Consider the following 14,459-nt stretch of genomic DNA (forward strand, 5'->3'; position numbering starts at 1 on the left):
CTTTTTGAGACAGGTTCTCGCTATGCAGTTCACGCTGGCCTTGAGCTCACTTTGTAGCCTAGGCTGGCCTCAAATTCGCAACAATCCTCCTGCCTCAGCCTCCCAAGTGCTGAGATTACAGGCATGCACCACCTTGCCCAGATCCTACTGATTCTTTTCTGTCTTAGCCATTCTGCTCTTCAGCCATGCATTGTTTATTTCATTTATTGTATTTTTTTACTTCTAAAATTTCAGACTGCTTTTTGTTTTAAGGGCAATTGCTTACAGAAGCATTTTAATGATGGCTACTTTGAAATCCTTGCCAAATAACTCTAACATGTGTCATCTCTGTGTTAATATCGGTTGTACTTTTTTATTCTCATTGAGATTTTCCTGGTTCTTCACATAACGAATGATTTTCAACTGAAACCTTGACACTTTGGGTATTACGATACCAGACTAAGGAGCTAAAGGCCTTCTGTGATAGCAGGACTGTGCTGACATTGCTTCAGCAGACAAGAGTGTTACCTTGATTCCGTCAGTTGAGTATGAATAGTAGGGATGGAAATTAAGGTTCTCTGTTCAACTGCTGGGGACTCCAAATGAGTAACATAGAATCTAAGCTACACAAAAAAAGGAAGTGAAAACTCTAGGAAAATAAACACACTGGCAGATCTACTTGAAATTAAAAAACTACCACAAAGGGTAGCTAGGAACCTTTAAGATTTTAGTAAGATTTAAAAAAAAAAAAAAAGATGTTAGTAAGATTTATCATGACAGCACTTTTAGGTAAATTCCTAAAGGGCTGAAACATCAAATGCAATTTCTGTCCAGTACCAGAGAAAAGAATGGTTTGTGCAGGCCATCTTAGAAATTTATTATCAGCATTAACTTGTTAAAAAATGTTTGTTCATTGATTAGATGAAGACATAGAACACAGGTTTATCGATTCTACAAATAAAACTGAGCTGAGAGATATCACTAAATGGATAAACACCACCAAGGTTTTTTAAAGTCTTCAATAACTAAAAGAAGGAATGCAAATCTAAAATTTAATATAAAAATCTTTCCTTGGAAAAATCAAAATAGAACAGTAAGAAAATCTTAATATCACCTCTGGGGGAAAGACCCTGGGATTCTGCTTCAGAGCAAGTGCTAAATAAGTCAACAGTCTAACAAAGTGACCCAAAGAGAAGTACTCGAAGAGGGTGAGATAAGAGGAAGACAATCTAATTACTGAAGATCTCCTCTCTGGTATTTTGCAAGAATGTCTGGCATACGTTATATAACTTTCCCAATAACAAAACAAGACAAATATATACATACTTTAGAAGACAGAAAATAGACACTAAGAAAGTTATTTGCTTAAGATCACACTGTTGTTACATAAAAAGCATGGATGTGGCCAGTGTCCACTACCCTACCGTCCCCTGTGGGCAGTATTACTAGAAAAGCAGCGCCCAATCAAGGGAGTAACAGCACCACTCCACTTACTCCACTTTGGTCAGATCATCTTTATATGCTGTGCTCCAGTATTGGGATCACATTTCAAAAGGAATTTGGAAACACCGGAATTGGATCAGGAAGGTTAAGTAAAACAGTAAGGATGGTGGGGGGGTGGAGAAGCTCTTAAGCTATCTTAATTATTTACAGGAATTCTTTGAAGGCCATAGTTCATAAACCAATATACTGACTCTAAAGGAAAACCATTTGAATTAAGTGAAATTTCCAAGCAATTAACACTCATAGGCGGTATGATATCAGCGTCAAAGGACATAGTTACGTATAGGTTGCAGGGTTTACGTTACATGATAAATCCTCTCAACCCCTAGCCAATCGTAAGATAGTTCTGCTCTTACGTAGGTAAGGTTTATTCATGCAATTTTGTTTGGTAAGAGGTTACATTACGTTGATACTGTATTATTCCGAAGAACAGCTATCTTAAATTTAAAGTCCATCTTCACAGATGACAGCGTAGAGGGAGAAGGTAAGAAGTCTTCAGAAGGGGAACAAAAGCGTGGCGAGTGCAAATCTCTTCAGCGTCTGCTCATTCCGCACTCACCGCCCCTCACCTCCCACTTTCAAAACTGCAAGACCCACGTCCCTTCTTCGGGTAAGTCAAAGCCAGTCTTCTTCCACTGAAGCACCCCGGCAAGTGCCCCTCCTGGGTCACAAGGAGGGCAAAAGGGAGCCTGCGGGACCAGAGCCGGACGCCCGGTCCAGCTGGTCCCTTCGTCCACCCGACCCCTCTGCCACCCTGACTCTTCGTCCGCCAGGTTTCCTCCTCTCCCCCGACCTCCTCCACCCTGACCCCTCTTCCAAGCATCCCAGGAAGGACGAGGACCCCTACAGCTGGGAAGATGGCGGCACTCACCTGTAACAGCTGCCACACTCACCGAAGCCAGCGCACGTTGCACTGAGTCAGTAGGTGCCCAAGACACGGCACTCCGGATGTAGCGGCAGAGGGGCAAGACACCGACAGACCCCGCTCGGACGCGACCCGGCGACCCCAATCCGGCGCACCCCCACTTCCGGCACCTCCGGAAATCCCGCCTCGGCCTCGCCCCACGCCCGGCGCCACGGAAGTCCCGCCCCACCCGGACCACCGGAAGTTCCGTTTGGTTTTCTCCGTTGGTCTCTGCTCCGCCGCGCCTATGGATATCTTTTCTAGGCTTTGTCTCTGTGTCCTTGACCTCTCAGCTGCCTTGCCGCCCCAGCTCCTCCTAAGGCGGCGCAAGCGTGGACTGAGCGAGTGACCCTGGAAGCGGGGGGCGAGCACAGCGCTCCCTGGTGGCGCAGGCGTGTTTGATTTTTATGCAGAGCCTCGTGATGATTCTGGGGACCCAGACCCTCTAGACCCCAGAGCTGTACCTCCCCCAAAATGCAGTGCACAGATGGAGCAGGGGATCGCCTCTGTAGGGCCCTGTAAAACGTGAAAAAGCGTACCCGGACTCTTGTCGGATCAAGTCTACTCACCGCAGCAGTGGCTCCGGTTGGGGGTCCACGGTCAGGCGGGTTTTAAGTCCATTCCTAAAACCTCGCTCAAACCTAAGAACTGAGAAAGAAAAGAAAAAATAATTCCTTAAAGTGCAAGGTCGGTCGAGTACACTGTTTATAACTGTTAATCAGTTTGAAAGGCTTTCCAATCCAAACCGCTTAAAGGCTGTGAATCGCTTCGCTGGGTACAGCTCTCTGGGAATCTTCCTATTTGGCTGCAGGGAAGCCTGATGGAGACAGAACTATTAATATTGCAGCTTATCTGCAGAAGATGACTCACCCAGTTTTCTTCTGAAATATTTGCTCACCATTGGCTAAAGAGAGACAACAGAATCAGCTGTTGGCTGCAAAAGGTGGGACATCAGCAGCTTTTTTTCTTAAATCTAGGTTGTCAGAAGTACATAATAAACGGGGCCCATTACATAAACTGTATCTCCGCTTTATAAACAGCTGCGCCTTGAAAGCTCACCTAGAGTAAATCAAGAACATGAAACCATTTTTGTTCTATGTGGGTCAACATTTTTGCTCTTTCCTTTAAAAATCAAACTAAAGATTCTGATTTAACAAGCAGTAATATGTTTGTTGCACAAGAAAAAATGGAACAGTTGGTGATTCAGATAACTTTAAAAATGTACATAAGACTTGAAGTTAATTCCACATTAAGTAATTTTGTAGAACGCTTATGACTTGAACCAATTCTGTAAGCTGAAGTAAGGAAATTATGTTTGACTCCTTAAGTAAATAATTTTCTTCAAACTTGGAGGCTGTAACATTCAAGTAACAATTTTATTTAGCAAAAAATGCTGCACAATACATTCTGCTGGGGATAGTAGCAGAAAGCTTTGTAAACCACAATATCATACTTAACTAACATTTTACTATACGATTTTATATTTGCAATATAGCACCCACAGTTTCAGTGACCTTTAAGATATTGTAGATAGAAGTAATTTTTATTTGACATATTTAGGATTCCACAAAAGCCACTTAAAATAATTGAGTGCATTGTATCAAAAAAAAAACAGAAGGAATCAAGTTTTGAGGGCCATCAATTTATACATTTTGAAGCTTGTTTAATCTCCAGAACTATAAAATTGAAGTCACTATTCCAAAGTGAATTTTAGTTAAGTACAAGGATGCCGAAATGATTTGTCAAAAGTCAAAAAGATAGTGTGCAGGAAAACAGAATAACACGTAGATGTCAAAGCCCATATTGTTTTCACAGTGTATTAGTTTGATAGGGAGGCAGTAACAAAATACCACAAATTAGATGGCTTAATCAGAATTACTGTATTACAGTTCTGGAGATTAGAATTCAATAGTAAGGTGCTGAACAGGTTGTTTCCTCCTGAGAGTTCTGAGGACATCTATTCTGTGCCACTCAAGTTTCTAGAGTTTGTCAGTAATCTTGGTATTCTTGGCAACTGGCAGTATAACTTCAGTTTTCACATGGCATGCTCCCTGTACATATCTGTATTTGTATTGGAAGACATGTCAAGACTAACTTGCTGACCTAAGTCTTCTGACCCTCATCCATAACATTGGAAGTGTACTAAAGAGTAAATGCCGCCAACGCTATGAAAGACATTTTTAGTATTAAGTGACCATCTTTAATTTTTGAGTACAGCTTATTAGTTTGTATACTGTCCATGAGATAAAAGGTGGGCAGCTGTTTTATAGCAAGCATGATTGATCTTCTAATGTAAGTTTCCTTCAAGACTAGAAAAGTTTACCTGATGATAAAGAAACTTATGTTGTTCTTACCTACACCTAGATTTTTACAAAATGGGGTAATTATCAATGGATAAAATGTTGGAGACCCCTACTTAACAACCAAACATACCTCTAAACTATCTCTGCTAACAGAAAGTACATATAAATGAAAAAGAAGGTACTGTGAATAACTTTTACTGGTCTCTAATCTATATAGTTGATACCTTTTCTCTTTATCAGAACCACATAACTTAAGTAAAAAGAATTAACATGTGTTATGTACATGTACCAGCTCCTCATGATGAATGTAACATTGTGCACTATAAACATGTACTACTAGGGGCTGGGGATTTAGCTCAGCGGCAAAAGCGCCTGCCTGGCAAGCACAAGGTCGTGAGTTCGGTTCCTGGTACCAGAGAAAAACCAAAAAAAAAAATAAATAAATAAATAAACATGTACTACTAAAAACATTTAAAATTTTGAAAATATAGGTACATATGCATTTACATTATTAAAAATAGCAACACCCTGTTGAGATATTATGATGCCTGTTTTGAAATGAGAAGCCTCAACATAGCAAATAGTTCAAGGTCACAGAGTAAGAGACTGAACTGAAACTCCAAAATCTCTTTTTGCTAATATTAGCCATACAGAAATATGTGTATGTATCTGAATTGCATGCGTAGTCCTATACACACATAGTGTACTTCTATTGTGCATTCAGAATCCTGAATTTCTCCAAATCAAGATTATATGCAAAGACATCATGATGGAAATATTAGTTGTCGCCAATCTTGATGGCACCATTTTGCTTAACAGAATCTTCAAAGGAGTATTGATATGAAAATACTGTGGTCTATGAGTAAATCCATAATGTTTGGTCACATCAGTCTATGTTATCACAAAGTCAAAAAGAAAGTAAGACCACCCAAAATGTACGTAGAGGGAACACTTACCTCCTATCCATTTTATTAAGGACTCCAGCTATTCATAAGATTTTGAATAGCTTACCACTGTGCACAGAAAATGAGGTCCAGAAAATAGTGAAAAGTGACCCTAGAACACCAGGCCTTTTTTTTTAATTTTTATCAGTACATATTTGCAGTGCATATGTTCACATTCCTTGTGGGAAGTTGGTACACGTATGTAACGTCTTAATTCTTTTTTCATCTGTTTTCTCTCTTCCCTCCTGTGTGTCTCCATCTCTTGGTCCCCTTCCCATTTGCAAAAGATCTGCCTATTTCCTATGCTCTTTTATTTTGCTCTTTATATTTTGGGTTCATATAAAGGAAACCATGCAACATTTAAGCTTGTGTGTTAATTTCACTTAATATTCCGAGTGCATCCATTTTCCTATAAATGACTCATGTTTATCTTTATGACAGAGTAGTATTCATTGTGTACAAATACATTTTCTTTATCCATTCATCTTTGAGGGACATATAGAAATTACATTCAACCCAGCTATTCCCTCTATGTCTTCCTGAAAGAATTATTACAGTGGTACATGCACAGCTATGTTTATAGCAGCACAATCCATAAGTACTAAATCTTGGAACCAGGTCTTTAAAGTACAACCACTCGATCTTGACCAACTAGGTACTGAACTGAGTTTTTCTGCATCCATGCGAATGGCAGCATGTAAAGGTTGCCGTAGGCAAAAGTAGGACTTCTTTCCAGATAGACTCTCTGACTTCCTGTGGGCTCTTCTCCGTCTTATCTTTGGCTGCTCAGTAATCTATGTCCTGCCCTTTCTAGACCTAGCCCACACCCCTCTGTATCTACTCATAGTTTCAACTACAATTTACATGCTTCTCTAGATACAGATCTCTACTTCAGGTTCGGAACTCTCTCACAAGGCCTACTTGTTTCCTCAGATTACTTGTGCTTACAAAGGTGGCTGAGCATGAGGCTGGATCCACAGACTGGACTGAGTCAGATGTCTGAGGTTCAAATCCTGAGTTTTGCTGTTTCTTGGCTGTGTTAGCTGGACTAAGCTGTTTAACTTCTGTGTCATTAGTAAATGAAAGATGAGTATGCTATACATATTTCACAATTGGTTGTTGTGTTTTTATATATTTTTATATTAAATCAGTTAATATGCTACGTGTTTATAACTGTACCTGACAGAGGCTAAATATTTGAATGATACTCAAATCAACATTGGGCATGTGTCAAGGCTTTTGTGAACACAAGTGACAGAAACATAACTCAAACTCGACTAAAACAGGAATTCATTCTTAAAACCAAACTGTGAGAACAGCAGGAGTGCAAGCAACCCCAAAGACAAGTTGAAACCAAGGACTCTCCATCTTCATGTTTTGCTCCTATTTGCTTGCTAATTTAAATCTTACTGAGGACCAGCTTCTTTCACAGGCGAGTGACATATTTGCAGCAGCTGCCAAGATCACATCTTGAATTGATCACATCCAGCACAAACAGAAACCGATCTTTTTCCCTTTGCTTCAGTTCTAAAATATGGAATTGGTGCTCGCGCTGCATCCTGTGCTGCGCCGCGCTGCTCCCAAGAGCTCAGAGCTCAAGAGCTCACGGGGCAGCAGCAGACGGAGCGCCACCCTGGCACAGGGCCTGAGACCCGGGCTGTAACTGTGGCCTGGACCACAGGGCTAGGCCAGGCAGCTTGAGCGCGCTCTGCAACCCGCCTCCTGGACCTCCAGGGCCTCGACAACCACAGCGCCAGGCTTCACCCCTTACCCCACTCCTGCCCGAAAACTCCAGCAACAAAGAAAAGCAGTCGGAGGAGCAGCACCACCCCTTCACGCCGAGGAAGGCCAAGTACAGTGGCCACCGTGGTGTTGCATGACTTAAAGGAAATGAGGTTTGTTGAAAGAATAAACTAATAAACGAAGGCTAGAAGGACAATGCTGCTGCAAGCAGAGGGAACATGAGGAGAGCCCTGGAAGCAGCAGCTGAGAGGGCCAGCAGGAGTGCTGGTCTCCAAGGATCCTAAGAGTGCCGAGTTCTGGGAAGTGACTAGGAGGTGTGGAGGGTCAGGCCCTCCCTTCAGGAAAGTGTCTGGGACCATACCTAGCCCATAGTGGGGAAGCAACTTCAGGTAAGTCAGCTTGTCAGAACAGTGTGAAGAGACAATAGCCATTTAAGGAAATTGGCCCACAGAAAAGATGGCTTCTTGCACAATCTATCATTCTGCCTCACATTTGACAGTCACTTGAGACCACTGATGACATAAATATGTGTGAGATGTTTCTCACTGAATATGATATTGACCCAGAGAAGATTCAACCTCCCTTCAATGCCTGGAAATGGTCAGAAATTCAGAGAAGTTTTGAGAATCAGGGCTATGTCATCCAGTCAGTTAACATTACCTCATGCTGAGACTTTGGTATTAGAAGACAAACACAGTTCAAAGATTACAATGACTCCAAAGAGAGAGACAAAATGTGAAAATGTGAAAATATTCAGTGGAAAGAAAGAAATTTTAAGCATTCATCCCTGGAGTTAAAAGTCAGTTTGAAAAAAAAAAATCCCTCAACAAAAAACCTCTAGGTTCTAGAAAGCAGTCCATGTTATCTGTATGCCTAGAGCAGTGTCCTCAGCAGCTGAATAACCTCTTTAATGAGTATTCTAACTTCATTGGCAAGGGTCATATAAGCACAACCACAACTAAGAAGATCAATGTCAATGTCCCCCTGTGCTCAAGCCAAGAGAGAGTGATGTCAATGACCACAGTGATGGCCAGCACCAGAGTGCAGGACCTTACTGGGCTCATCTTTTGGCAATATGCAAGCTAAGTATGGGAGCCAAAGTGCAATGACAATGTCATTGACTGCATATTGCTGAGAATGGTGGGGAAGGGAACGCCAGAGCTCCCCCTTACCCAGGCCAGTTTTCAATGAGTCCATTCATAAGTTTGGTGTCCATACAGGCCTTGGTGAAAAGTATTCATTTCCTGGCTTGACATCGGTTATGGTTTGGGACTTATTTGCAAGGGGAATAATATATAATTCAGGACACATATTTTATAAGATTATTTATAATAGTCACCCAAAGAATGATATACAAGAAAGTACAGGAAATCTGTCCACACACTAAGACGAACGAATCCAGCTGAGGGCCTGGAACCCATGGAAATGTCCTGCATGAGTTCAGCTGAAGACCTACAGCTCATAACAATGCCTCCCATGAATCCAACTGGAGGTCCAGAGTCCATAACAATATCCCACGCAGGCCTGTTTTCCGGATATGCGCTGGGAAGGCCCAAAGGTCAGTGGTGGAATCTAGCAAGGCTGTGCCAGTGGGATGAAGCAGCTGTGCTAGCAGGCTGAGGGATCTGCACTGGAGTGAGGAAGCGACACTCAGAAGAACCAGAGCTCCCCTGAAAGGTACCACACCCATCCCCGGCAACAGTGAGGTCCCGAGCTTCTCTGATGATCAAGATGGCCAAGTTCTCATCAGGGAAGCCAACGCAGCAAGTTTCTCCAGGAGACTGGTAGTGCACCATCTTCCCCTCTGGAGCCAGGAAGCAATGCTCAAAGTGAGGACTAGAGCTCCCCTGAAGTGAACCAAAGCCATTCTCAGTGCCAATGAGGTCCCAAGCTCCTCGGAGGATGAAAACAGCCAAGTTCATGAGGAAAGCCAGCATGACGATCTCCTCCAAAAGAACCAACAGCTCCTTACAGCTTCTAGCAGCTCCCAACAGCCTCTCTCAACTCCTAACAGCCTCCTTCTCCTTCTCCAGTTCTGCCTCTTATGCTGCTGGCAACAATCTTCAGGTGGGCCTTCCACACCCAGCACCATGCTTACTCAGTTCAGGTGGGGGTTATAAGTTGACCACAAGTTGTCAATCCACTACAACATCCAAATAGTTGCTCTTTATTTAAAGAAATGGGGTTCATGGATTCCCCCTTGTTCAGGTGAGTAACACAAAAGTCATCACAAAAGAAATCTTGCTAAGGCAGTAAAACATGGAAAAAAATCCTAGAAAACTTCATGTGCTTGTAACTAATTTAACTGGCAGTCAAGGTTGTGTTAAGGAAAATGGGTTTGAACGGCTGAGCTTTTAGAGTATTGGCCTGGATGTCAGAAATCTTTGCCATCATGGAAAATTCTGTCACACTGGAATTACTATCTGTTTCCTACTGCAGAAATCCTCAGCAGTGTGATACTGCTGAGCACCCATGCTCTCCATCAACCATTTTGGGCATGTACTTGAATGCATTACCTCACTTGTTTCCATAAACTATTTTACAAATGTTTAAAATAAATGACTTTACAAACACACACACACACACAACAGCAGAAGAAAAAAGCATGATTAAACTTTAGGACTATTAATGGCAGCAACAATACTGAAAAACAAAATCTCATTGGTCATTTTCTGTAGGAATGGCCCCGAGGATGTCCTGCCTGAATCCCTGGAGGCTGTAATTATATCAGATCCTTTCCTGATTATCTTATATGACAGAGTTGACTTTAGGATAACTTTTTGCCCCAAAGGGGCCCCATCTAATCACATGAGCCCTTCAAAGCATAAGTGATCCTCAGAGCATGGCAAAGATGGCACTGATGGATAGCCTGGAAGCCTGACCATGACTTGACACACCACTGCAGGTTTGAAGATAGAGGAGACTACAATGAAAAGGAATACAGGTGACCCTAAAGAGTTAAGAAGCCCCCAGCTAACAGCAAACAAAGGGGACCTCAATCCTACAATCTCAAGGAACCAAATCCTGCCAGTGACTCAAATGAGTTTGGGACAGATCTTTCCATAGCTGCGTCCCCAGATAAAGGTTCAACTAGGCCAAGACCTTGACTCTAGCCTTGTGAGGCCCTAAACAGAGAGCCTGCTCCAGGTCACCTGGACTTCTATCTTCAAACCTGTGAGATAATAAGTGAACGTTGTTTAAAACTCTGATATTGTGGTAATCTGTCATGTAGCAATAGAAAACCTATATACTGCAAAGCTTATAAAGCACATAGTCTAAAATCTGGTCAATAAGGCATGAAAATAAAATATCCTTCCTCGCCTGTGAGAACTCCATTTCTGGATCATCAAATAGTTGATGAGGAAAAGTTTTCTTTCTAGAAGAATCTAGTTAATAAAGATAAAATAAGTGGTAGAATTAAAATGTCTCAATCTCTTCTGATTGTTAAAACAATATACCTCAGATTGGGTAATTAATAAACAGCAAAAATTTTTTTCTTATAGGTCTAGTCTGGGGATTCCGACATCAAGGCATTAGTAGGTTAGCACCAGGTCTCTCTGCTTTCAACATGAAACCTTTATGGTTCTTACATGGCAGATCAGAAGAGACAACCCCCACTCACAACAAGCCTTCCTTATAGAGGTAGCAATGTTTTCATGAAAGTGCAGCTTTCCTGACATAAACACCTTCCATTAAGCCCCACTCCCAACAATGCTGCACGGGGCTGAAGTTTCCAACACATGAATTTGTGGGGATGCATTCAGACAATAGAGTGAGAATTTCTAACTTTAATTTGTGCAGCATTCCATAATACACCATAGTAACTCACACATAAACACTTCTGCACATTTCCCTGTAGCCTTTCCTAAGTTTAAATACCGTTTTAAGTGAAATTTTCAAAGGAGTTCTCTTTTACCTTAGTAATACTCATGTTATATTGTCTGAAAATACCTCTTTATTTTGGATTTCAAATCTTCAAAGACTATTAAGTAATTAGGACATAAGATCATAGAAGAAATATATTAAGAGGTCATGCTAATAACTCAACATTTCAAGCTTCAAAGGTTAAACTCTATTAAAGCTCCAATTCTTGGGCTACTATCAGTTTTACCTCTTTACACCTTAACACCACTTCTTTTTTTCTTGCACTCTCTTCCAACTTAAATAAGTACCCCTACAGATTAAAATATTCCATATATGATAAAAATAAGCTGTACTTTTAGAAGAAAAAATCTTCCTGGTAAGAGACCTGGTTCTCATAAAGAAAGTAATGTGTAACTTGGGGAATGGTTCTTGAAAAGCCTGCCTTGCTAAGCTTGCTAAGAATCACCAGGGAGCCAGGTGTAGTGGCTCATGTCTGTAATCTCAGCACTAGGGAGGCTGAGGCAGAAGGATCACTGAGTTTGAGGCCAGCCTGGGCTACACAATGAATTCAAGGACAGTCTGAGCTTCTGAACTACAGAGTGAGAGTCTGTCTCAAACAAAAAGAAAAGCAAACGAAACCCCCAAAACAAATATCACCAGGGAGCTTACAAAAATTCAGGGCTTGTGAGGATTATAACTCCACAGGGCTAGGGCATCAGAGGGACCCTACATATGGCTAGGTGATTTCCTCAACATTATCAGTGTGAGGGACTTCAGTGATTATCCACACACTGTAGTACTAAAAAAAAATATGAAAACAAGTAAAAGCTTTTCTCCGGTTATTAGGAAAAAATAGGAAACAAAAAGTAAATTATAAGCAATCTCTGAACTTCAGTTTCATCCTATGTAAAATGTGGTAACATTTACTTCAAATTATTATTGTGAGATAAATATTTTTAAAAAGAGAGACTTTTCTGTTACAGATGAAGGAAATCTAGTCTAGGATTACTTACCAATGAATAGCAAAGTCTGGTTTCTTTGTGTTGTTATAACAAAATATCACACACTAAGTAATTTATAAATGGAAATTTGTTTCTCAGAGTTATGAAGGTTGCAAAGTCCATGATTTTAGGGACCAATGGTTTCCTGTCTAGTCTCTTCTCCAATATGGCACCGTTGCTGAGCCCGCCCGATGAGATGAACAATGGCCTAACGTGGGGGGACAGAAGAACAAAAAAAGGCCCAAGCTAGTTGTTATGGTTTGTCTGTCTGTCCCCCCAAAGCCTCCTGCGGCCATGGGGCAGGTTTTTAGAGTTGATTGATTGTGGGTGTGAGAGCTACACCCGCCTTGGGGTGGATAGTTTGCATATGTAAGGGAGAGGAAAAGAGCTGCTTGAGGACATTCCTCCCCCATTCTTCGCTGGTGTGTGCTGGTTGCTTAGCTGTGTTCTGCCGCCCTGAGCTGTAGCTCTCTGCCATGTGCCAGTCTGCCTTATAATCTGCCAAGTATGGACTAAAACCTCCACAAACTGTAAGCGAAATAAACCTTTTCTTCCTTAATTTTGGGCATCAGGTATTTTGTCCCAGCAACGAGAGAAAAGTAACCAAGACACTAGTCCTTTCTAGCACTTTCACAAAAGCACTAATCCATCTATGAGAACAGAGCCATCATGACATAATCAGATGTCACACAACCCCACCTCTTGATAGCATTACAATGGGATTCAAACCATAGCACCAAGATAGGAACCAAACTCTTCTAAGGCCAGTAGGCATTCTACTATATGTGAAGGTCTCAAAAAGTGGTCCAGAACCTTCTGAGTGTTCTTGAAAACCATTCAGGGCTCTATGAAATAGAAACTAATTTCATAATATTGAACATCAGTTGTCTTTTTAACTCTAGGTTTCTCATGAGTGTACAGTGAAATTTCCAAATACTACAAGATGCAGGATGAAATCTCTCTAAATGCTAAGGAAATGTGTGCTGTGTATCATTATGTTTTCTAGAATTTTTTGCTTCCGATAATCTATTAGGGTGTCAATGAAAAAACATTTTTCATAATAATATTAAATAAAAACATTATTTAACCTTTTCATAGTGCTGATATTTGCACCACTGATGCAAAAGAAAGTGGAAAATTGGAAACAGTGAAAGGAGTAAGAGAGGTGGGGGCAAGACTGCTACCTTGGCACTGATCAAGGCAAGGCTACCAAACTGTAAGACAATCACTGCATTTATCACTGTCATGTACTTGGAGCAAAAAATATATATAATGTCAGTAAATTAAAATGTAAAGTATTAATCTTAAGGTTATGTTTGCTTTTCCTGTAACTGTGACACAATACCTGAGAGAAACAATTTATAGAGAAAAGGTCTATTTTCACTTATGGTTTCAGGGCCTATTATGGGACAGAACATCATGGCAGGGAGCATCTGGTAGCCAGGAAGAGAAAGGAGACAAACACAAACACGCACACACGGGGTTGGAACCAAATACTGTCAAGGTAGGCACCAAGCCTTTAACACCTGAGATTCGGTGAGACATTTCAGATCCAAATCACAACAGTACTTATTTTTTTAATAGTTGGTGTAAAAAATGGGAAGTACACACAACATACTTCTCTACAAACTGAATTACTGTGTTCGTCTCCAAGAAAAGCACTTGTGAGAAGTCTGAGTTGTAAGCGCAACTAGATAACTGGTGTTTTTTTTTTTTTTTTTTTTCATGAAACACCGTTTTTACCAGAAGCAACTAATAACAGATACACTAATTTTGTTCAAACCTAAGTATTGGCAGCCATGTGAAGGAAGAAGAACTGACTCTGCACCTCAAGAAAAAATAACTTACAGTATTTGCTGCTAGTAACAACATTAGAATTTTCATGCAGAAATTCTAATTTTAAAAGCTCAGATCTGCCACCAAGCACCTGACAGCTTTCCAACACTTAAAGCCTTTTTTTATGAGATTGCTGGGGATATGAATATAGTTGTTTGAAACTGAATAATGAAAAATACAGCATTAACATTTGAAAGACCTAGTTAACTGAATAAGATCAGTATTTTCCAAATGATCAACGCATTACAAAATCATCCATACGAAAATGTACATTCAAGGTACAATCAAATCAATTTTAATGTAACATGAAATACTCATTAGAATTTTGATTCTAAAGAGCAAATAAGCTTTTAAAAATATGTCTTTTGTGGGTTTTTTTTTT

The 14,459-nt window shown here is 40.8% G+C and overlaps 1 protein-coding gene and 1 pseudogene across 6 annotated transcripts in view; one reads left to right on the forward strand and one right to left on the reverse strand.

Moving 5' to 3' along the window:
* The window catches only part of Wdr37 (WD repeat domain 37), a 64,717-nt gene extending 59,742 nt beyond the window's left edge, over nucleotides 1–4,975 (reverse strand). For 4 of the 6 annotated variants that reach the window (XM_013513759.1, XM_005383910.2, XM_013513758.1 and 1 more), the window contains exon 1: nucleotides 2,354–4,975. The gene's annotated coding sequence lies outside the window, so the exon portion shown is untranslated. The remainder of the gene's footprint in view (nucleotides 1–2,353) is intronic. The other 2 variants (XM_013513756.1, XM_013513755.1) reach the window with 2 other exon arrangements.
* A 1,339-nt stretch (nucleotides 4,976–6,314) lies between these two features.
* LOC102012100 lies at nucleotides 6,315–8,672 on the forward strand (annotated as a pseudogene).
* The last annotated feature ends 5,787 nt before the right edge of the window (nucleotides 8,673–14,459 follow it).

This window comes from Chinchilla lanigera, unplaced genomic scaffold (assembly GCF_000276665.1).
Source record: "Chinchilla lanigera isolate Chin_1 unplaced genomic scaffold, ChiLan1.0 scaffold00020, whole genome shotgun sequence".
Taxonomy (NCBI): Eukaryota; Metazoa; Chordata; class Mammalia; order Rodentia; family Chinchillidae; genus Chinchilla; species Chinchilla lanigera.